At 52.8% G+C, this 23,785-nt stretch overlaps 1 protein-coding gene across 1 annotated transcript in view; it reads left to right on the top strand.

Moving 5' to 3' along the window:
* Positions 1-1,502: 1,502 nt before the first annotated feature.
* LINGO1 (leucine rich repeat and Ig domain containing 1) overlaps positions 1,503-23,785 on the top strand; it is a 154,432-nt gene continuing 132,149 nt past the window's right edge. The window contains exons 1-2 of the mRNA XM_032122792.1: positions 1,503-1,717; positions 16,456-16,627. The gene's annotated coding sequence lies outside the window, so the exon portion shown is untranslated. The remainder of the gene's footprint in view (positions 1,718-16,455; positions 16,628-23,785) is intronic.

Below are 23,785 nucleotides of genomic sequence, written 5' to 3'. Positions count from 1 at the left end.
CTTGGAAGGTGCCACAGGACCAAAACCTTCACTGATCGGAGCAGGGCAGCTCAGAGCACCTGGATTAGGGCTGGGAACCTGCTGCCATCACTGCCTGGTCTGCATTTTCACTGGGAATGGCACACAGCTGGGCCACCAACTCCAGATTTTACCTCCTGCATGAAATTATTCTCAATTCCCTGTATATTCTAGGGCCTGCCTAAAGGATGGGTGAAGAATCTGCTGATGAGGACTCTAATCAGTTTTGAGAGCAGGTAATTTCTCAGCTAGAGATCATCTCCAAACAGGAAATCAGATTCAGGAGATATCTGCTTTATGCAGCACATCATGGTGGACTCAAGCAAAGCTTGTGGTAATAAGCAGAGCTGGAATAAGAAGATCATTACTAACATTATGCATTAATTATTTCACAATCCTCCTACCAGGTGTGCTTTCCTATCTCACTTATCTCTCGTATTAATGAACAGGAATAATTCTAGACCCAATCCTGGCACTGGGGCAGGTTTTTTTGGTGATGTTTCTCCTTTCTGAAACCGGAGGAAAGATGTTCCCTGCCTTCATTGTGCGTTTAGAGTCTGGCAGCGTGCCTGAGATCGTAGTAAGACACAAAAGCATCTGATGGAAGCGGCCACTGGATGGAGCCTTAAAGGTCATAACAATTCGCGGCTCTGGTACAGATGGTGTTCACTGATGAAAAACACCAAGCGGGAAGGCAGTGAGCATCAGGGCTGCGGGATGCTGCAGAGCCCAAACCCAGCCCCCTGATCCCAGCTCCAGACACCTGAGCCAGCTGCCAGCACCTCTGCCTGCTCCTGCCCCCGGGTCCTGCCCTCGCTGTGGCGGCTGTAGATTGCTTGGGGCAGGGATGCACTCACACCCCGGGATGCTTTAAAACACCTCACCAAACACGTTGCTTCATTCCGGCAAGATAAACAGAGATAAAGTGACTGTGTGACGAGAATTCCAGTTTTGATTAAAACCCACAGACCTGCAAGCCTCGGCTCCCGCTTGAATGAGGATGAGGATAATATTGGCAGGAGAAAATGAAAACATCTGACGATATCTGAAGCAGAAGTGTGGCAGGGTGTCAGCTTTGGAAAAGGGGTTCCCAGCTTTCTCCTGGACAGGGTCTGGTGTGCCGAGTCCTTGGCGGCTCCGCTCCCTGCAGCCCTGGGAAGGGGTAAGGCAAACTCAGCCAGTGGGATAAGGATTTTCTGGATGAGTGGACGAACGCACTCACTGAAAGGGGCTCTACAGGGGGGACGAGGGCCATCACTGGGTCCAGCTGTTGGGACTCATCCTCATGGCACACCCAGCAGCCCAGGGGGTGATGGAGAGCTAGAGGGGTGCGGTGCATCTTGGAGGGGATGTCAAACAGCGCTCCTTCTGTGCAGGCGCTCTCCCTTTAAAGCAATCCCGGGGCCGAGAGCGGGGAGGAGGCGGGGGCGGACGGGGGGCGCGGCGCCTCGGTTCGGCGGCGGCTGCTGCGGGAGGTGGCCGGCGCCGCGGCGGCGAGCGGAGCTCGGCAGTAGCCGCCAGCCCCGGGGTATGCGGGTGAGCGGGAGAGGAACGCGGAGGAAGGCGGAGAGCGGCGGGGAGCGGGGCGAGGGAGCCCGGCCGAGCCCTCCCGAGCGGCGGAGGATGCGCCGAGCCCCGGGGAGTCGAGCCCAGCTGCAGCGCGGCGCGTCCCGCCCGGCCGCCGCCCCAGCCCGCGCAGGTAACGGCGGCGGAGGGGATCGGGGGCACCGGGATGGGGTTTTGTGGGGGGAGAATATCCATTCCCCCCGGAGGCAGGAGGGACACCCATGGTCCCTGGGGACCTGCGGCTCTGCAGCGCATCACTCGGCAAGTGGGACTTGATCCCCTCGCAGCGGGGCTGAGATGAGGGAAGGGTGCCCCCCCGGAGTGAAGGGTGCCCCCCCGGAGTGAAGGGCTCCCCCGGCGCGAAGAGCTCCCTGGGGCAGGCAGAGATGGGGTCGCCGTGCTCTGGGCCCCCCCAATGCCCCGAGGGGCTGGAGGCCCAGCTCGGAGCGACGGCAGATGCTCAGTGCCAACCTCAAAACCGCCCCGATCGAAGCTCGGCTTTGAGGTTGGATGCATCCAGCAACCTCAGGCAGCTGGCGCAGGAGATAGGCAAAGCGTGGCGTGGGGTGACAGGTTCCCATCTTGCCACCTGCTTCCCGAAACCGGCCGACTTTGGGCTGATGCTGTGGGGTACCTGGCCCCCAGTGCTGCCGGTGGGAGGAATGGGAGCCAGTCCTTGCTCAGACTAGAGCTAGAGGAGATGACAAGGGTGCCTAGAACATCACAGCTGGGTCCTTAGGGACTGTTGGCTCCATGACGGATGATACCCCAGCTTTAGCAACAACAGGGGTTCGATTTGATCCCAGACACTTTGTTTGCAGCTCTCTGTTCATCAGAGGATCTGCCCAGCTAGGGAAGCTGCCGGTGTGCTTCTTACATCTTCCTCCCCTGCTAAATTAGGGCAAATTGCCAAGCTGGCCCCCTGCTCCCTTGCCCATGTCTCTATTGAGAAACTGAGTCTCATCTTATGTTCCTCGACTTGTACAGGAGCAACCCACCACAGCAGCGACCTGAGGGCCCCAGGGCTCTCCTTTTATCTGCTGCGCTAACGGAGGAGAGAGAGGTTTAATTATCCTCAAGTGTCAGTTCAAGATAGATCTGCTGGGACACAGCTCTTGGCAGGTGCAAAATAACAGGACGTTTTCATGCATGGGAGGCTGAGCTGGGAACAGTTCAGTTGTTTAATTGGAAGGGTTCATATCAGGGTACAGAAAATGGGACAGTGCAGGCTCCAGCAGTGATCCCGGTGCTGCAGCCGTGGGAAGGGAAGATGGATGCCAAAGGCTAAGAACTTTCTCTGATGCATTGTTTTGTGGCTTGGAGCACAGCAGGTGCTCTGGGCTGGTAGCACAACCTCAAGTCCATGCCGTCCTCTGAGGCGCTGATGTGTTTTTCAGCCTCATTTTGGTTTCTCAGCTTTTCATTTGGTTCCCATGAGAATCCTTTCAGGGCCACTGGGAGATATGCCCTGTTTTATGGGGCATCCGAGAGCTGAGAGTGAGTGAATTACTCCAGAAGTGGGGCACTCTGGAGCTGTCTTCTAGGCATGGGAAGTGGGATGGCCTCAGGGCTTATGGAACAGCTTTTCCTCCCTCCTCCTGCCAAAATCCCTGAAATGGTTTACAGGAGAGCTCAAGCTTTTGAAGAGTTTCAGTTCTCCAGATCCATGGGGAAAAGCTCCTTCTCTCACCAAACAGCTGTGGCATGGGACCTTGACTCCCAGGGGGATGTCTCCACCCTGTCTGGGATGCAGTACTGGACGCATGGAGCATCTGTCTGCTCATCTCCTGTCCAATCCACACCGTGGTTGTTGGCCCCTGGAGCCGGATTTGGATCAGAAAGCAGAACCTCCTCCAGCTGTGGCATCCCACAATAGCCATATTTCCACCACAAAATGAGACTTCTCTGTGTCCAGACCCTGTAATCATCCTAGTCTGGGACACTCCAGCACGAGGAAGAAGGATGTCCTATTTTATTTTATTTTATTGTTCATCCAGATATGCTGAGCTCTTCTCTGTGCTCATTCCCAGGGGACCATGGGACAGATGTTGTAAAGAAACAGTGGCCCCATCTCTTCTGGCTCCTTGGATGGGACGTGGTATCCTGATTTGCTAGTGAAGTCATGGTATTGTGCTATTGTAGTTATGTTCTTTTTTTTAGGGTCCAAGATAATGACTTAGCTGTACTTCATTTCAGTGCTGGGTGTAACAAGCCAGCCCTCATGCAGTTCCTACCAGCACAAACAGCAGTTAGTGTTAGATGTCTGGGGTTGGTCCTGTCTCATCTATAGCAATCAAATTCTAGCCTCCCCTTGCTAATTGTTGGTGTCTTTTTCTGACACTGTGAGAGGACATTCAGTAAACACAGTGAGTTTTGTAGTTGTGCTGAGATGGTGTTTTCAGGAAGACACAATTATTAAGTGTCATTTTGGCATTATCCCCTTCCCACTTGTGCTTGGTGAATGCTGCCATTTGCTTGTAGCCATGCTCCAGTCCTGCCAGAGTCACATCCCTCCTTTGCAAATCTGCATTAGTGAAATTTATAGGTTGTTGCTTGGGTGAAAACCTTGTGGATACTCCTGGTGTTGTGACCTGTGTAGTGCTGGTCCTGATGCAGAAATGCTGGGTATCTGCCTAGGGGTGGCTCGAGGGAGGGCAGCTCTGAGAGGAGGCTTTCTGTCCTTTGTCATAGTTAACTGTGCCTGCGTCTCTGACAAAGGCATTTTGGAGGTGAGATTGAGGAGCAGAAGCTCCTCCTCACTTCTCCTTGGAGGTCAAGCATCTGGGAGATGGGCTGGACCAAGTAAGACCAGAACACTCACTCATTTCAACTGCAACAATCTTTTGGTGCCACCTGTGACAGGAACATATTTAGACTTGATATATATCACCCATCTTGACTTTGGGCTTTGGATCAAGGTGTAAGAGCTTTTGATGCTTGCACACACAATAAGGGGAAAAAAAAATTAAAACCACAATCCTCAAAAAGTTTGCAAATCCAAGAGTTTATCCTCACCCTGGGTAGGCAAAACTAACCAAAGGTAGGATCAGTAAATCACAGAATCAGCCACTTTCATCATCAAACATGAGGGCTGGGACACAGGTAGCACGGAGCAGCATAACCACACAGAGTCCTTGGGAGGATGCTTGGGATCTGGCACCATGAGTTTTTCCTTTAATACCTTTACAGTGAGCAGCTTGGCAATCAGCAGGGATCCCAGCTATACATGGATGGGGTTGGGCTTCAGATGGGTGTGATGAAGAAACAAAGGCTGCTTGTGGTACCAAGGGCACTTGCTGAATGAACCTCTTGCGAGGGGCAGTGGCTGATTCAGGACCAAATGGGCTGAGCTAGTGCAAGCCCCTCACCTTTGTCAAAGGGGTCTGATAACTTCAACCAATAACTGAAGTGCTGAGAAGGGAGAACACCCACACTTTTAGCCCAGGGAGGAGATTGTCTCCCTGCAAAGCTGAGAACATCCTATCTGGGGATCAGCACATCAATGCCAACAATAATAACATTAAAGGGGCTGGTTGTACAGCATCCCATCACTTTAGCCACTCTCCTGTATCCACTTGCCACCAAAGCCCCTCTCCAGTGAGGCCAGTCCCTGCTGCTGGTGAGCAGGGGCCATCCTCTCTCTGTACTTGGTGTGGTGGGGAGGTGGAGTGGAGTTGCATGGCAAGGTATGAAGGGATCTGCTGTCTTGGCACATCGGCATCAGTGGTGAAGCTGACTGTGTGGGGTGTGTATAGCAGCACTGGGGAGAAGATGGGCTGGCATCTGGCCTTCAGATCTGTCCTTCAGATCTGTCCTTCTGCCACGCTGAAAGCAAACTCAGAGCCAGAAGTAGGGCAGATGGCATCTCCCTCACTGGCGCTTGTGTTGAGCCAGGCCGGTGTGTGCTCCATGGGCAGCAGTGAGCCCAGGTTGCCCCAGGGCAAAGTGCCAGTGGGCCAGGACAGCACATCTCTTGGTAAAGTCAGCAGGGACCCAGAAACGAAGCCCACAGGGAGCACTGCAAGGCTGAAGGTTTTTTTCCCAGCATGTTTGGACCTGGGACGTCAGCTGGAGCGACAGCATCACTCAAGTACCCCAGTGGTGTCAGAGTCTGGGGTCAGGCCAGTCCATCTGAAGTTTCATGGCATTATCTCTTAAATGCCTTTAACTGCAATAGGGTGGCCTGACTGATTGGATTGTGCTCTGTAATTAATTAGCTGGGTGCACCGTATGGAAAGCAGCATCAGTGGGAAGAGAGGGGGGAATCTGCTGGCGAGAGCTGTTAAGCTTCAAATGTCCATTTCTCATTAAACCAGCCTCGTGCAGTGTTAGTCTCTAGGCACAAGGGGTTAGTCCCAGGATCCTGGCCGTTTTCCACAAGAGGAAGTGTTGTTTTCCTGCCTGACCCTTCCCCCAGTGCCTGCGTCCTGAGAGCCCCAACCAACCTGGCCTTGGGGACCAGAGGGAAGAGCTTGTTCAGGCTGGGATGTTTTGGGGGTGGTGAGGGAATGCCCCCTCCTGACAGGGTGACAGACTGACAGGGTGCAAGGACTGTAGGATGGCTCCAGGAGTTAGGGGCTGCTGGGCATGGCTGGCGGAAGTCCCATTGCTTTTCCCTCCTGCACCGGAACCCATGGGCTTCTCCCCACTCCCCTCCTGCTCCCAAACCTGCCGTGCCTCTGCTCAGCTTCTTTGTCTGCTTTTAGCATCCATTTGTGCCTTTAAACAGACAGCATCCCCCTTAGGGTGGGTTTTTTCCTTTGTGTTTACTGTGGGGATTAATCAGGACCTGCAGCGTGAGGGAAACCTGCAACGGCTCCTTGTTTATTGTTTGATTTGGGAAATGCTGCTGGGCTGGGCTCATGTTTCAGGTCCGTGCTGTTTTTTAAGGGGTGCACTTAGGGAGTGTTGTGGGAAGAGGGGGTGTTCCTGTCTGCCGTGGGCAGGGGTCTCTCCTGGGTATGGCATCCTTTGGGCCTGGGGTCACTCCCTCCCTCACTGGGTCCTGTATGGGTGGAGGAGAGAGAGCTCCTCTTGGGTGCCTCCTCTGTGAGGTGAGATCTGTTTCCTGCTCAGGTGCCCCCACCAATCCATCCTACACCCATGGGTCTGTCTGCAGTTCCCAGGTTCCTGCAGCACCCATTTGGAATGTGGTGAGCTGGGATGTTTGCTGCTAACAGGCACCTCTGTGCTCTTGTAAAATTTTAAGCTGGCTTGTGATGGGGAAACTGAACTTTGCCCATAACTGCCTGCTCAAAACGGTCCCTTCACCTGTGTTTGGGGGTCTGGGATGGGCTCTCCCCCTCCTCGATGCTGCAAGGAGGTGGGCGTGGAGGAGGGCAGTGTAAAACCCCAGAGAGTTGCTGTTGCCACCAGGCTGGAGAAGAGTTGTAATGCCCTCTGCTCCAATGGCTGATAAATCTTGGAGAAAAAAACAAAGAAAAACCAACAAAAAAAGTCATGTGCCTGCTCAGCTTAACCCACAAAGGAAAACCACGTCATTTAAAAAAGAAAAGCTGATAAAAATAGGGTTTTTTAGCAGAAAATGCCACTCAGAGGAGTCCAATGAGCTCCATTTCAAGAGCTAGGAAACAAAATGCTCCAGGGGCTGTGAAAGGAAGTCTTTCCTTTTCCAACTCCCTGACTGTCAGGTGTGGCTCCTCAAGCTTGTTGTTTTCCATCTGGCTGTGCCAGATCCAGCCAGGCTGTGGTGGTCACTGGCTGCTCCCAGCTGCTGCTGCTTGCTGGAAGTGGGGAATTCACCATCTTGGGAAGGGGAGAAGCTGAGACTCAGACTTGTGTTACACCTTGCCTTGGGTTTCCCACTCACCAAGAGGGCCGAAGGGGAGGTGGTGAGCCCCTTCTTTATTTATTTAATTTTTAATTGGCGAAGGAGCCCTCTCATTTGCTTCGGTTCTGACTAATGAGACGTGCCTTGCTTTGACAGCGTGTCACAAGCAATAAATTTCTCAGGAGCTTCTGGGCTGCATGGATGCCCTCACGCTCTTGCCTGGCTCACCCTCCTCCACATCACCCTGTGCTGCTGCCCCAGCCTGGCCCTTGAGCATCATCCTAGCAAAGGAAAGGAGGGTTGGGATGAAGAGGTCTGGGTGTGAAATTGGCGGTCTCTTTGGGCTAGCCTTGAGACTGGGGATTTGGGGGCTTCCCATATTGTTTGTCTGGGCTGGAAATCGGAAAGTAGAAATCGCCAAGGACCCAGACAAGCAGTTTAGCAGCTGTGATCTCTGTTGTGTTTTCCCAAAGATCTCAGCTGTGCCTCAGGGTGTGAGCACTGTGCCAGGCTCCAGCTAATCTCACCAGGGGCTTGGGCTGGCTGGCACTGAACCAGCATGCCAGTGAAGATCCTATGGAAGACTTTCATTCCCATAAAAAATGCATTTTTTTACTGGAAGGTTTTGCAGGAGCATGTCTCCTTTGGTGAGGAAAGAAGGGGATGGTCTCCAATAGGAAAATTTAGATGGATCCATGATTTTCAAGGTATTTCCCATGGGGCTTTAGCAGAAGGGCCCTGGTTGCTGCAGGGGGTGCAGAGATGAAATTCTCCTTCCTTGCCATCCTGCTGTGGTCAGGGTGTGGGGTGCAATCCTGCTGGGATCCTTGCTCTGGAGCATCCTTGTGTGCATTAGGAGCATATAGTATAGGTGTTGTGTCGTACAGGTATTATGTGATGCTGATACAGGTGAGGAGAAGGATTATGGGTGAGCTGAGGGCTGCTACCCTGGGGCAGAGATGCTCAGCCACATCTGACCAGAGCAGAAGGGGTTGGATGCTGCTTTGTTTGAGGGCATGGACACCTTGGTGCTGTTTGTCACCTCTTGCTGGGTGACACTAACCTTCACTCTCCTGGAATTGTTAAGGGACTGCTTGAGGTTTCAAATCACTGACAGGAAGCACCAACTATTAGCACTTCTTCTCTTTGTATTCGTGATGGATTCTCTTTAGGCATTGCTCTTAGTGGCTCTCCACTGTTAGCTTTTGTTTTCTCCTCAATAGCTTGTCTAATAAACGCCATTATCTTGGGCACAAATCTACTTCATGTCTCAATTCCACTTGGTGAGAGTTGGTAATAACAGCTGAACAACATCCTTTGAAAAGGGACTCTGTCACCAGCAGCCCTGGATGCCACTTCTCCGCTTCCCACACTTGTCCCCAGAGCAGATAAAGACAAGGGGAAGGCGCGTGGCCAGAAAGCAAAAGGGACATCGTCCTGATAAATTGGATGTCTGAGCAGTGCCGGCAGCAGTCAGTGCAGCAGCTCCAGGGATCAGGGCAGCTCGGGCCCTGCCACCTTGGTCATTAGAGGAGATGTGCTTATGGCCTGGGATCCTTCCTAATTACAGCAGATTAGAGGGAAAGGATGGTGTTGAAAGGTGATGGCTTGCAGGGAAGATCAGGAGTATTTTTTACAACTTGAAGGAGCTTCTTATCTGTGGCCAAATCAAGCTGTTGCCTCCCAGTCTGAATCTGGTCCTCAAAAGGCTTTAACTGGTAGCTGCTGGGTGCTTACTGGGTTTTGGGTCAGCCTGCAGGTCTGTGAGGGGAAGTATTAAGGCAGCTCCATGTTTTGGCTGAGGGGAGCACATTCCCAAGGGTGTTTAAGCCCATGGAGACCTGACCCTGATGTCACTGGAGTGACTTTTGTTACTGACCCTACTGCATGAGCAGATAAAGTGGAAGGCGAGCAGTGTTTTGATTAGAACGAACTCTATTTATTTCTGCTGGACCAGGCTGTGCTCAGCTGCTGTGTTTTCAGAGCTTCCCAAGGAGGATTTCCCATGTGCGGGGTGGGGAAGGGGACCACCAGTGGGAGCAAACTGCCCCGCCTCCTCTCAATTGTCCCATTGCTGGGATGTTTGGCTGCTTCCAGTATCTGTCCTCTCCCTGAGCTATAAATACTTTATCCTCTCAGTGCCTACTGCGTCAAATATTTTTTTTTAAATGGCATTTTCTTTTTCTATTTTTTTCTGACTTGGTTCTTGTATTTCAAAACACACCCGCCACGCGCGTAGCGCTCAGACATGCTCTCGGCTTCCCCCCAAATGTAATTGCTTTAAAACTGCAGATAGTTGGCGAAAGCAATTTTCTCTCCATTACGGAAGACTCCAGCTCCTCTCATCCTTCATGCAAGTCACTCTCCCCCAGCCCTGCCTTCTCTCTGCTGCTGTGCAATGCTCAGCACCGGGCTTGTGGTACCTCTGCTTTCCAGAATGATGCTCTCGCTTTCCCAGGCTCGAGTTGTGCATGGTGGGGACCTCTCTGGAGGGGATAAGTGGCTTCTACCGCAGCTTCTGCTGAGCAAGAGTGATGCTTGCTGGTAGCAAAGCCCTTCCCTTGGCCACGCCAGTCTCCCTGGCGGGATGGGTACCTGTGCCAGGCACGTGTTCACCGTGGTTTTGCAGCTCCACCGTGCACACGTTTAACATGCTCTTTCTGTCTGCAGGACGTGTTGGGCTTTCAAAGACATTAATGATGGAAAATAAATTGGAATCTGAGAGAAATAATCTGTAGGCATTCTCTATAGGCCTTGCCTTGCCTTCCTCAGCCATGTTGAAGGCTGTGGCTGGAGGGGAATATAAATGAGGAGGAGTCCCGGGTCTCTCTGATCTGTTGTGATGCCTTGTGCTCAGTGGATCTCGCTGCAGGGAGCCTGTCTGCTCACTGGTGCTGATAAACCCAAAAGGGGCTGGAGAGGGTAGAAGCCATGAGGGGTTGCTGGACCTTCCTGGAGGGCTTGGGGTCCTGAGTTAAATGAGATTGAGGCACACCAGGTCTTCTGAGGGTCTGTGCTCTGCTTGAGGGGTTTTACTGTCACTCTGGCATGGGGCAGCAGTCATCTTTGGTTCCTCACCAACCTGTCCTGGGGAGCCAGGCCCTTGTGTCAGCTGCCCACACTGCAGATGGAGTTAGGTTACAGGTAAATGAACCTGAACACACTCATGCACACTATGGCTGCAGTGCTGCCTGCCCTGTGCTCAGACCCCATAAGGTGCTGATCTCCTGCTTGAAGGGGAAGAACTGATCCCCCCAGGACCACCACACACATCAGGTAGGGATCATGCTGGTCATCACCCCTGATATGTCCCTACTGAGGCCGGCAGCATCTCCAGAAGCACCCAGAAATGTCTGGGCACCCACACAGCAGGAGAGGATGCAGTGGCTTTGTCAAAGCTTTTGGTCCCTGGAGGAGAGCCAATGTGCCATAAAACCTGCTCATTTCTCCTGCCCTGCTCCTGCAAAGTGAGCATGGAGCTGGCATGGACCAGGAGTCCACAGGGAGCCATAGCTCACACCGGCCTCTGGCGAGAGGCTGTTAAAGCACCACTGCCTATCTTAGCCAGCCCCTGGGCTGCTCTTGGACATGAACCAGCCTTGTAATGAGAGCTTTCTCTGTGTCTGTTTGTCTTCTGAGCATCAGCTTAATGTCTGGAAAATCCTGGTGTAGCGGAGCCTGGAGCACTTCAAAGACGCTGCAGGAGAGGAGGGGGCTCTGTAGGGACCCTGCCTATGCCGAGTGTGGAGAGAAACCTGGCTGGCCACCACAGCCAGCTTTCCATTTCCAAGGGATTTGGCTTGGTGTGTTGAGGGAGACATTGAGCTTTGCTCCCACAGCACAGATCCATCGCGGTCAGAGCCTGGCATGGTATATACCACGTCCTCCCAGCCTTGGATATTTGAAGATGCCTAGATGAAGAGCTGAGGGTTTGGGTGGGGAGGACTCATGGGTCTGAAACCTGCTGTAATTGTCACATTAGCATGTTGAGTGCTGCTCGTGCATCCCTCTCTTAGGGGATGATGCTGGTGGCTTCCACTTCTCACTGGGATGGAGTCAAGGCCATCTGGCTGCTCCAAGGTGCTCCATAGCTCCCCAAAGTGGCACTTCTTGCAGTGGTATCCTCCCAGTCACGTAGTTCTGTGTTGTCTTAATGGTGTCAAGCTCTGAATGAGCTTGGGCAATTTGCTTTATAAAGCAATGCACTAAATATGTCAACACTCAGTGCATGTTTTTAATATAATATTTCAGATTGTTTTGAAAGAAGCCAAGATCCTGCTTTCCCTCTTCATTAGGAATGTTTTATGTGAATGAGATGAACAATAGAGAGAGTTTGCCAGAGAGAAAGCTTTCCCAAGTATTTGTTGCTGCTGAGAAATCAGCTGCTTTTTACAAAAAAACCCTCAATGCATAACTATCAGGGCAATTAAGCAGCTTGTAAGCTGCCAAGGAAGGTTGTAGAATTGGGTTTCCTGGCGATATTGGAGGCCAGGCTTGACCGTAGCCATTGGGTGTGCTTTAGGCACAGTAAATCCCAGTTTCCAAACGGGAAATGGACTAAATGACCCACCAGTAGCCCCTGGCCTCCTGGAAGTTTCAGAAATATGGTGTGAGCTGTGCTGGCATGAGCAATTCCAGGCTGATGGAGTGAGTGGGTTTATGAATCTCATGCTGTTTCAACCCAGAATCAATAGCTTTGGCTTTTAACTCAGTTCCCAACAGGACCAGGGGTGGGTTCTGTCCTGGTCTCCAGCTGGGAGACTTGGTCTCCTGCCATGGAAAGGGTAAGACCTTCTGCCTGCCTGGTTGCAAAGTTCTGTTCTGGCTGGCGCTACTCAAAAGAAAAGAAACCCAAAAAATCCCACTGCAGTACTTTCATCAGGGAAACTGAGTTCATGTCTGTCCTCCAAAGAGTTTTTCTTTCATCACAAGTTAGAGGAAACTTTGAGGGAACTGAAAACTTCCTTCTTCAATGAGGACAGACCTGGAGAGATGATGGGAGGAAGCCATCAAAGCCCCTGCCAGCCCTAGCTCTCTTTCCATCAGGCCTCCTCAGTAAGAGGTGTTCTGAGACGACTTCCTCATGAAAGGGAGGGCAGTCAAGAGCCTGGAGCCTTCCCATCACGGAAAAGCCTGTCTGAAAGGCAGGGAGCCCCTGCCTCATTAGCTGGGGTGGTTGGCACTGGGGTAGTGGACCCTGGAGAGGGATTTGAGTGAAGAGGGCAATCCTACAGCCAGAATCAGCCCAGGAGAAATGCTCCAGAGGGGAGACTGTGCGGATGTTGGCACGACAGCTGGCTATGCCGGGATGTGGGCTGCGGTGGGACGCGCTGACCCAGGGCAGGGCAGGGCAGGAGGGAACTGACTGGGTGGCTCTGAGGTGAGAACCTGGCACTTTGTGTGTGTGCTCACTGCAAGATGCTGCGGGGTCAGAGGAGAGGGTCCCTGGGGATGCTGCTGCCCTGCTGCACCCAGGACAAGCAGGATCTGTTTTTTCTTTACCTCCTGGTAATCCTGTACTCAAATATTCTTGCTGCAGATCTGGTTTTTATCTTTCTTTTTTTTTTTTTTTTTTTTTACCACTCCTAAATGGTGAGTTTAAGCCTATTCTTTTGTTTTCTGTGAAAGGAGCAGTAAATCCTTTATCCTGCCTGGCTATTTCTGTGTGCGTATTTTCTCATTGTGCTCTAGCTTGTCAGCTGTGTCAAAGCCCGGAAACCTTGGCCTCTGTTGGACTTGAGACTTGGATTTCTCTGAATTTAACAACACAGGCTCCCTTGGACTAACAGTTCTTTTTTTCTCCCCTTGGTGTCTTTTTTTTTTTTTTTTTTTTTAAATACCTGGTTAAAAAAATCCCTGACAACAGGGAGTGAGCAGAGTGGTTGTTGGATTCATTCCCAGCACATCCTGCCAGTGCTGGCAAGGAATCACAGCTGGCATGTCCTTCTGTCCCCCCGTGCCTCTGGGGTAGCAGGGCTGCCCAGGGAAGGGGAACCCCCCTGGGGAGGGAGCTTTCTGGAGATTAGCTTGGGATCGGCGGGTGCCTAATGCTCAGGCAGTGGATGCGATGAGCACAAAGGCAGGATTTCGGCGGGATTAGCCGGGGGAGAGGCGGAGGGATGGCTGCCTCTGCACCGGGGCTGTGTGCCAGCTCCACTCCTAGGAGCAAGTGTGGGGTGTCTCCCTGGGGGGATCTGATGGAGTGACAGCCAGTCAGCCATCCCCAAGGCTGGAGAGAGGAAGAATGGGCTGTGGCACTGGTGACTGCAGGAGGGACCAAGGATGGTGGCAAGTGAATGCAGCCTCCTCCGTGGCTCGACTGGTGGCAGCAGCCTCAGGAAGCTGCCAAGGGTGGCTGTAGAATTGGCTTTGCTGGAGATGTTGGAGGCCAGGCTTGAGCACTAGACGTGCTTTAGGCACAGTAAATCCCAGTTCCCAAAGGGGGAATGGACTAAATGACCCACCAGTATCCCCTGGCCTCCTGGAAGTTTCAGAAATATGGTGTGAGCTGTGCTGGCATGAGCAATTCCAGGCTGGAAGAGTGAGGGGGGTTGTGAATCTTGTACTGTTTCAACCCAGAATTGATGGCTTTGGCTTTTTACTCAGTTCCCAGCAGGACCAGGGGTGGGTTCTGTTCTGGTCTCCAGCTGGGAGCCCAGCAGCCAATGACCCACATTCCCTGGGGTCAGCTCCACCAGCTGTGCTGGTACTCCATGAATGCCATGGCAGCTCACCACGCCAGGCAGCATGGGTGTTTGTGCGAGAACAAAAGAATAAACTATGGAAACTGTGATTAATTAGTGCAGCTAATTAGCAGTGTGCTTGGCCTAGGCTGGAACTTGGTAAGGTGCCAAAATCAGAGAAGCCACAGGAGAAACTGATTGGAACTGCTTTGGGGAAGGGGAGAGGATGCTTTCCCAGCACCTCTTTGCAACTTGCCACACGGAGAGGTCGGACTGGGGTCATCGTTGCCCTTAAACCCTGCAGGTGCTGCTGTTGCCATCCCCTGCAGCATCCTCCCATTCCCTGGTGGTGCCTGCGCTGAGAGATCACTTCCCTAGTCACAGTCAGCATCAGGAGCTGGGTGTTACACCAGTGCTGCAGGTGTTAATTAATGAGCCCTCGTTAGGGTCGGTGGGGTTGCCTTCTCCGTGGAATAGGATCCTGCTTGTTCGCCTTCCCCTACACCGTACAGCCGCCTTTTTCTTTGCTCTCCATTTGCAAATTAGCGCAAGGACCACGATCAGCAAACAAATTTGCAGCGAGCTCATGGCGGGCTTGGAGATTTGGAAGAATCCTTGGCAAATATTTGCCAGCCTCCACTGCAAACCTCGTGGATACTTTTCATGACGGAGAGCTGCTGAGTTTAGCTGGTAACTTGGGGTAGGACGGCAGCCCTCCGGTAGGGGATGGCTGCTAAAAAATACCTGAGCTAAGAGGTGTTTTTTAACTTGCTTCCACCCCTCCTGTCGCCTGCCCTCCCGCTGTGCAGTGTGGAGATAGGCGGAGATGGGATACACTTGGCCACCATGTTCGATGGTGCGTGTGGGTGTCAGGGCCAGCCCGCGGCCGCCGGGCACCGGGACACTGGGGCACCGCGCCCGCAGGTCAGCGTGGGCTGCGGGACAAGGGGGAACAGGTGAGCACCCCCACACCCGCTTTTCCCCTCCGCGGGGCATGGGGTGGGCGTGGGAAGGGCCCCCGGGGGTCCCCGCGGAGAGGGCGCGGGGCGGCGGTGGCCTTTGCTGTCGCCGGTGGATGGGTCGGCGGGAGGCGGCGGGGTGGGTTTGGCCCCCGCGACCCGAAGTTTGGGCCTGGCTGCCGATGGGCCTGCCGAAGTTTGGGCCTGGCTGCCGATGGGCCTCCCGGCGCTGCGGGGGATGGCGGGGGATGGCGGGGCCTGCGGGCTCGGGCTCGGGCGGCGGTGCCGGGGCAGGGGGGCTCTGCTCCGTTGTGCCCGACCCTCGCCCCGCCGTTCATCTCCATCGTGGCGGAGTGGGGGTTATTGTATTGTATTTTCAGTATCACCGTCATTTGGGAGATGTGTAATAGTGCTTTTAATAATTTTTAAGGGTCTGTTTTAATTAGGGCGCTTGGACTAGATGATCTCCAGAGGTCCCTTTCAACCCTATCAATTCTGTGGCTGCAGCCATAGCAGGATCACATCATTGCCATTAAAAGGTGGCTGTGTATAAAGGCAGTTTGCTCAGTGAGGTCTGAAGCACTGCCCTTTGGAGTAACTGGGAGATGCAGCCCCTTTTGTGGATAGGACAGTCTATTTTTCAAGGTGCCATCACTGTACTATTAATTTGTTAAACACTGACTGCTCAAAACTATTTGAGACGCAAAAAGAGGATGTGAGTTCTGCCTTGGGGACCTCACCACTAAATAAATGTATTAAATCAAAGTCTTGCTGGAGAGGAGAGTGCTGCATGTGAAGGTGAAGCTGGTTAGAGGATGGGTGGATGTGGATGTACCACCTCCATCAGCAAAGGGTCTTGCTTCCCTTTCAGTTTTGAATTCAGGAGGAGTGATCACAGATCAGCAGGTCAAGGACCTGCTTTCTCTTAGCATTTCTGAGGTGCCAGTGGAAGCCCTTGACTTGTGAGCAATGGACAGAGCTCCCCTGGCCTTGTGAGACCCCCAGCTGGGCCTGTTGAGCTGGGGGGTCCTTCTCTTACATGTTCATGGTTGTGTGCATCAGCGTGGGCCAGGGGCTGCTCGCCCAGGTGAGCTTGTACCTTCTCTTCCTCCCCACTAGTGATGCTGGAAGCATATAACACCCTCTGGAAACTGCTCCCAAGAATCACCCTGTGCCTAGCAGGAGCCCCTCAGGGGGTGCTGGACCTCTTCAGGTATCCACATCTACTTAATGTCCAGATCTAAGCAGATCCCACTGGTTTCCTCTCCTCGATGATGGGGAGGAGGGGAAATAAGAGCAATACAGAAAAATACTAATATATTAAGTTCTTCATCTTCCTAACTTTCAGGTCAACCTTTCTGTGGGGTTGGGTTTGCTTGGTGTGTGCTTGTGGCCACGTGTTTCCAGACTGACATCTTCTGTGCCTTCCCACCCACAGCCCCCTGTGCCCGGGAGCCATGAGCTGCCCTCAGCGCCCGCAGAGCCACCGGAGCAGCCCCCTGGCCGCAGCCCCCCAGCACTCTTAGGCTTCCCTGCCCCCCTGGAAGGTGCTCACCGCTGGCGAGGAGAACCGGCTGCGCCCGCACCCAGCCTCCCGCACCCCTGCCAAGGTAAGGATGTCCGTGAAAAGCAAAGGCAACCCAATTTCACTTGGCAAATTCAAGCGAAATCAGGTTGTTTCTTGTGTTGTTGCATCTCCTACCTACTCGTCTCCCTCTCATCTTGCTGGGGGGAAAAGTGCTGGCTTGGGGGTGAGAACTTCTCTTGCAATTAAAAGGTGATTTTGAAGGCAGGGTAGCTGCTGGTGAAACCTGTTGCTTGCAGACCGTATTCCATTGGAATTTGCTCATAGTTTTAGAAACTGCTCTGCTGCTGCAAGGAGCCAGGCTTGGATGGGACTGGTGCCTTGTGACTGCCTCTGCTTCCCTGATGTACTTCCGAGGATAATTGTCTATAATTTGCCTCTTAACGATGCTCTGGAGGCTTCCCAAGCACAAGCCGCCTTTTCTCCCAACTGTAAAAGGCCTTTGGGGTATTGGAGGCTTCCTGTGATGGGAGAGTAAGGGGTGGCTGGGGGACAGCATTTGGGAAGGGGCCAAGTCCCTGTCCTCGGGAAACACTCTAGTCTTCTCCTTGCACTTGGCAGTAGGGTTTCTTTAAGGTTAAAAAAGTAGAGCTCAGCTTGTGGGGAGTGAGCAGGGGCTGAGGTGGTGTGGCCCAGCTGCCCTCCTGATGGGTGCAAAATCAGTATTCATGGCTGAGGAGTGGAAATTGAGGTTAGAAACCAAAAACCTGATTTCTGGGGTGGGTTTGGAGTTTGAGATTTTTGGGGCCTCTTGTTATCAAGCTTCTCCATGCAAACAGAGATGTCAGCATGTGTGTGCAGTAGCATATGAGAAGAGCAGCTTCTCCCTGTGTGATCCCCAGGGCAGGGGAGCTGGGGCCTGGAGGAAGATGAGGATGCCACCAGCCTATCACAGGATGGACATGGGCATGAGACTCCTGTTTTGAGAGGTCTGTGAGAAGGTCACAGTGGACCCAGAGAGCTAAAAAGACGAGTCAGGGCTGTGATCTGGCTTGTCCTGGTTCTCTTTGGGAGCTCCCTACCTGGATCTGGGATCAGCTGGGATGCTCCAGCTGGTAAGCAGGGGCCAGTTAGCACTGGGAAGACTGACATCCTCAGGCTGTAAATATCCAGCCAGCTCTAATCCTCCCAGTAGCTCCATCACTGCTGTTTTCCTAAGAGTTATTTGGCTCTTTGTGTTGCACTTCTCAGACAAATGGCTTTTAAATAAAACCTCTGCTAACTCGTTAGGCCTCCTGTCCAGGTCACTTCCTGCATGGGTGATTTGTAGGGCTGCTTTTAACATTTTATTAACTTTAAATCGCTGGGGCCAGTCAATCAGAGTGTATCCCATTAGCTGTGGTGAGTGGCTGCCCGGGGCATCAGGCTCTCCTGCTGCCTCTGTCGCTTCTGGAGAGGCCGTGATGCTTTGAGACCAACCATGGTGAGAGATGGGAAAGAACAGGAGGAGAATTTAGATAAGGAGGAATAGATCTGGGATGGATAAGTGAATGCATAAGGGTTAAGGAGATAATGGGGCTTGTGATCATATCTGGGAAGGTGGCTTATCTCCTGCTGTTGGTACGTGATTTCTCGGCTGCATCTCCCGCAGCGTGTGCTGAACCGTGTGGTGATGGGAGAGGAGTGTCAGGGCTTGGTAAGGAGGTGGCTGTTCCAGACTCCAGCAAGGCATAACAGCTGGAGCATCCCCGGGTAGGATGTGCCTATATTAAACCCCTCCTGTGACAGTGCCAGAGACAGAGCCTTCCTCGTTGCTTAGTGCATCTTAGTCCCTTTAGCTCCTGGCATCCCATCTGATCCAGTGGGCTGCCTTGAGCCCAGTTCCCTGCCACCTCAAACTCTCCTCTGCGTCTTCTTCCCTCTTGGAGCAGAGCAGAGCCAAGCCCTGCAGCCCTGGTGCTATGGTGAGTGGGGCTGAGCAAGCAGAGACCACTCCAGCTGGGAAATCCAAAGGAGATGGAGATTGTAAGTGATGTAAGGCTGCAGCAGCAGCTTTGATTATCTCTGGTTTAGTTGCTCTTCTCCCCACCATGCCCTGTCTTTGTTCCACCTGTGCTCAGAGATGTTATTCAGTGGAGCTTTCCAGCTCTTGGTAACAGGGAGAAAAAAAACCTGAACTCCTGCACAACCAGAGCTAATGAGCTCTCTCTGGAAATAAAAGCATCCTAAGGACAGCCTTGTGATACAGAACATCCCATTCTCTGTGGCTGCTCCGGCCACTGCCTCCGAGCGATGGCCCAGCACGGGGCTGTTGGGAGCTGAGCAGAGCTGTCACCTCCCATCCTTCCCCCCAGCCATCGCTCATGCGAGGCATGGAGAAAGCTGAGCCATGGTTTTCTCCTCTGGCAGAGCTCTGCTGTGGGGACAGGGATTTGAGAACATTTGTCCGACACTGTGATGCAGAGCCCATCACCTTGTACGTGATTGCAGGACGGGGTAAGGAGGGGTCACAAGTCGCCACAGGTCAGGACCAGCTCTTACTGGCTTAGAAAGGGATTTGGGGAACACCCTGGCTCCCATCCCTGGCTGGAATGGAGAGGTGTAAGAAGGTGGGCTCACTGCAGCCCCATGTGTCTGAGGGAAGGCAGACCTGCAGTCTCTGATGGCTGTCGGGGTTGTCAGGCATCTGGCCGGGTTTTGTCTTGCAGCAAAGCTGGCATCTGAAAGCCATCACTTCTGATGTGCCCATGATTTGCTGAAACCTGTGTCTCCTTTGTCATTTTTCTGTCTCGGTCTCAAATCCCAGAGCAAAGACAGAGAACTTGCTTGCAGAGACAAACAGGTTTTTTTTTCCCTCCACCTTTAAATATTTATTCTGAGCTCTCGAGATACACTTGCTGTGATCTTGGGGGCATGCCTCTGTGCTGGCAGCATCTCCTGCCAGGCAGAGAGGGGCTGGCTGCCCTTCCCTCTGGAGAGCACAGGCAGTGCCTACTCCCCCTCCTGCTGCCCTGTACTGGGTCCTAGACAAGTGACACGACGTGTTCACCTCTTCCTACACATGTGCTCCCATGGGAACAAACCCAGGACCCACAAAATGCTGTCCGAAGAAGGTGTGGGGGTTGTGAGCTGCCTTTTTTGGGGCTGAGACAGAGGTAAAAGCAGCCTGGTCCATCTGGCATGCTCTGTTGCTGGGGTGGCACATCCCAAATGGCACCCACCCCTCTGTCCCCTCCCTGACTTCTCCTGTCCCTATGAACACACAGAGCTGCCACTGGAGGCTTTCCTTTTCCTCCCTGCAGCTTGTCCAGGGCTCTCAAGGTCGTGCAGGTAACTGGAGCAACGCTGCCAGCCTTGGCTTTGCAGCCTGAGCTGCGATGCTGTGTTTGGCTGTGGCTTTGGGCCTTCCTCCCTCCTTTTCTCCACTCTTGGTCTACTTCTCCAGGCCGTCCTGCTGCTGCTGCTGCTGCTGCTGCTGCTTGGGTACACAGATTGCAGGAAGAGCAGCCCCATGCCACAGGGATGCATGTGCCTGGCCTGCCAATGAGGAGCAAGGTTGGTGCTGGTGGCTCAGCCTGGGATGTGCCAGAGCAGAGCCACACTGCAGGCACTGTCCCATGGTTCCCTTCAAAACAGGAGATGCAATCCCATCTGGCTGCAACTGCCACCTTCCAAGCATTTTTCCTGGATGCTGGCTCTCCTGCAGAGCTGTCTCACCTCTGCCCCTGCCATGGGGTTGTCCGGACCCAAGGGAGAGGGGATTTTGCATCTTCTCCTAGCAGCTGGAGTATGGTGATGTTACACTCCTAGGAAAAAAGCCAGGAGCTGGTTTCTCAGCAGCTCTGCAAGGGATGAGAGGATGTCTGCCTTTCCAGGTGAGCACACAAATCGCTACCTCTGCCTCCAGCTGCTGCAGGCCAGGCATCCTGCTCAGCAGCTGGCACTCGTCAACACAGAGGCTTGTCCCCAGCTGCCCCTGGCAGTGCCAGCCACGGGCTCCCTGGGACCTGTATCGGTGTGGGCACCGATGCAGAAAGAAAATCCTTTGCAGGGGACTAGGAGTGGATGGCAGGTGCAGCTCTGCCAGGAGATGCCTTGAAACCGGCATGTAGCCAAAGGCAAGAGGAGGCAGAGGAGACAATAGCTGATGTAGTGGGATTTTTTTTTTTTTTTTTTTTTTGAGGAGAAATAAATTAAAGCCAGCTGACTGGTACAGTGCTAGCACTGGAAAACTGAGCTTCAGGAAGATGCAAAGTGATGAGACTGGGACAATGGTGGTGGTTTCCTGGGCTGCTTTTCCCACCCCTGCTTGCCCTCTGCCTGCACCCACCATGGGCTGGCTGCAGCACCAGCCCTCTCAACTCTTGCTGAATGTCTGAACAGAATGGCCTCATTAGCAGGGAAAGTTTCCCCAAGATAAGTTACTGCTGCTGTAAGAAGTGCAATTATCTCTCTTTTCTGTTCTCGCAACCATGGGCATTGAAGTTTCCTGCTCTTACACTATGTCATGGCCGAGCTCTTGTGCACAGGAGGGTGCTGCCAGGAGAAGGAAATTATAACAAGGACATTTTTTGGAAAGAAAAAGAGATTTTTTCATTATGGATTTGTTACCACTTGGTTGTCTCTCTGGGTCAGAGCTGCTGTAGCCATGCAGAGCGATGTCAGCCCCTGCCTCCCCTTCCTGGCACCTACCTGTGTGTGGCTTGGTTGGGATGGTGGCAGAGAGTGTTTTTTATGGAAGGCAAAGGACCTGTGTGCTCTGTGTGTCAGCTCCTACCCTGCCTGTGCCCCTGCCTCCTCCTGGTGTCACCCCTTGCCCAGGGCTGCAACACCCCAGGGCTCCTCAGCTCCAGCAGGATTATTCACTGAGCAACTGAGCATTGGAAATGCTCCTCAGCTCCAGTGGGATTATTCACTGAGCAACACCTTTGCAGGAACAGCCAGTGCCAGAAGTGTATCTTAGGAGTGAAAATCTGCAGTCTGACACCTGTAGGAAATATTCCTTCAAGATTCAAGCTTTTTCAGTCATTGGTCATTTGACCTAACAAAACTGTGTCACTCCGTGAGCCATGGGGAAGGTTCCCAGAGCACATGCAGAGGATGTTTGCAGCTGGATGTTGTAACAACGTAGTAGTGAGTGGTTGGGATAAGTCATATTTCATAAAATCAGCCAGGAAAAAGATTGGTGATTAATTCTTTTCAATAAACAGTGGTGAGCACTGTGGCTTGGTTTGAGCCAGACTGACTTGTACAGTGATTCATGGATTTTTCCACAGGAAAAACCACCTTTATGGTGATAGCTGGTATGTGGGGTGCCTGCTTGCCTTCATGAGTAATTCCCCCCAGCTCCGAAAGCACCAGGGTGTGGAAAAACGATGAACTTCTCTGCAGGAGCTGAGAGGGAGGAAGGGTGTGCGTGGCTCCACTGCTGTAGCCAATGACTGCGTCCCTTCAAAGAGCATCAGAGGACGTGGGAGAGTGGGAATTCCACTGCCAGAAATGCAGAAGGAGGAGAATCTTTTGGAAAAATGAGTGGAGCTGAAATGTCTGTGTGTGCTGTTCTGGGCTGGCCACATGAGGTCAGTTGGGACTGGCTAATGGTCCTCTCTGCACCATGCTGCCCCACTCCTCTGGCAAACCAAACACCTGAGCAGAAGAATGTCCCAGCATCCCATCCCTAGTTAAATTGGTTTTCCTTTCTTTGCAGCCCCTCATGCTGGAAGCTGGCCACCCTCCGTGGTCTGTCGTGCGGCTGGGATTCGCGCCTCTGGGGCGGGAGCGTGCGCAGGGGGCGGCAGCGCGCGGCCGGGGGTGTAGCGTGCGTCTGTGTGATGCTGCTTTTTAAAGCCCGCCGAGGTGGCATGGGGAAATGCCGGGCGAGGCACAGTCAGAGGTGTGAGCAGTGCCTGCGCCTCGCAGGCGGCGCCGGGGGCGGCGGCAGCCCTTGCTACGGCGTCGGGTTTGTTTTCTAGTTTGGAGATAAGGGCAAAAATAAAACCTGTAGTTCTGCTGAGACTAAACTTGAAGCATAATTTGGTTCCTTGGTGTGATTTTTTTGACTCTTCTTGGTGAAAAATATAGGTATTTGGCTAAAACTTTGAGTTTCACAGCAAGGGAAAGGAAAGGTGGCACAATGGTGGGAGAGGTTTGTGTAGAGATGCAGCTGTGAAGGAGGAAGAAGGAGCCTGGGGGTTGGTCCCGCCTCCGGCAGCAGCAGACAGGCTGACACATCCGTCGGTGCAGTAACACCCATGGCAGCGTGACTCTGCCCACCAAATGCCCAGCCTGGTCCCTTCAGTCACTCCCCAGCACCACAGGGGCTGAATTCTCTGGCCAGCATCCCACTCCCTCCTCATCCTCCTTCAGCCCTCCCTCCACCGCAGTGCCCATCCCGCATTCATTACGATGCCCATGTACTTCTCTAAGCCCAATATACTTTGAATTACTGCTCATCTATTCCTCTTGACATCCTCATGCTCATAACTAGGGAGCCTGCATTACCCATTTGCACATCTGTCAAGCTGCGTGTTCCTTGGCCATTTCCAGAGAAACATAAAGTTGCCCGTGGTTATGACATTATTGACAACCCGCCCCATCTCCTTCCCTCTCCCCGAGCCCAAATGGCTGCCTCGCTTTATGAGGATTGATATTTGGGCAGTAAATATTTTAGAGCCTCATCTGATGAGTGTGTCTGTGCGGGTGAATACATTTGTGGCTGAGGACAGATGTTGGAGCTATCTTCATTGGAAATGCAGGGCCTTGTCTTTCTCCCTCCTGCCTTTGCAGCATCTCTGTCATCTGCGGCCTCTCAGTGCTGCCTGTTCCCAGTGGGAGGAAGGGGAAATGTACGGAAAAGCCAAGCAGAGGTTGACAGAAAGGACTGGGGCTGGCAGAGTTCTGTGAAGATTGGATGCCAATGGGCCATTGCTGCTGGGTTCCCCATCTACCTCAGCAGTAGGATTGAATTTCTATGGCAAGGTGTTTTCCTTCCTTGAACCCAGGGAATCCACCAATTCCTGCTGTGCTGGACAAGTAGCTTCAGCCCTTTTGAAAAGAAGACGATAAGGATCAGATTGTCTGTGGTTTCCAAAGGATGTATTTTGACTCCTGTTCTGAAAGGCTGCTTCATCTCCCAAAGTTTCAAAATGTCCCTCAGTAAATGCCACTAAGGAGGAAACAACTTCGGAATAGCACAGCCTGGGTGATCTGAACCATTTTTTTATCTTGCTGAGAAAAGCAAAGG

The sequence above is a fragment of the Corvus moneduloides genome, chromosome 13 (genome assembly GCF_009650955.1).
Source record: "Corvus moneduloides isolate bCorMon1 chromosome 13, bCorMon1.pri, whole genome shotgun sequence".
Taxonomy (NCBI): Eukaryota; Metazoa; Chordata; class Aves; order Passeriformes; family Corvidae; genus Corvus; species Corvus moneduloides.
The sequence above is the reverse complement of the archived record's forward strand: the minus strand, read 5'-3'. Positions and strand labels throughout refer to the sequence as shown.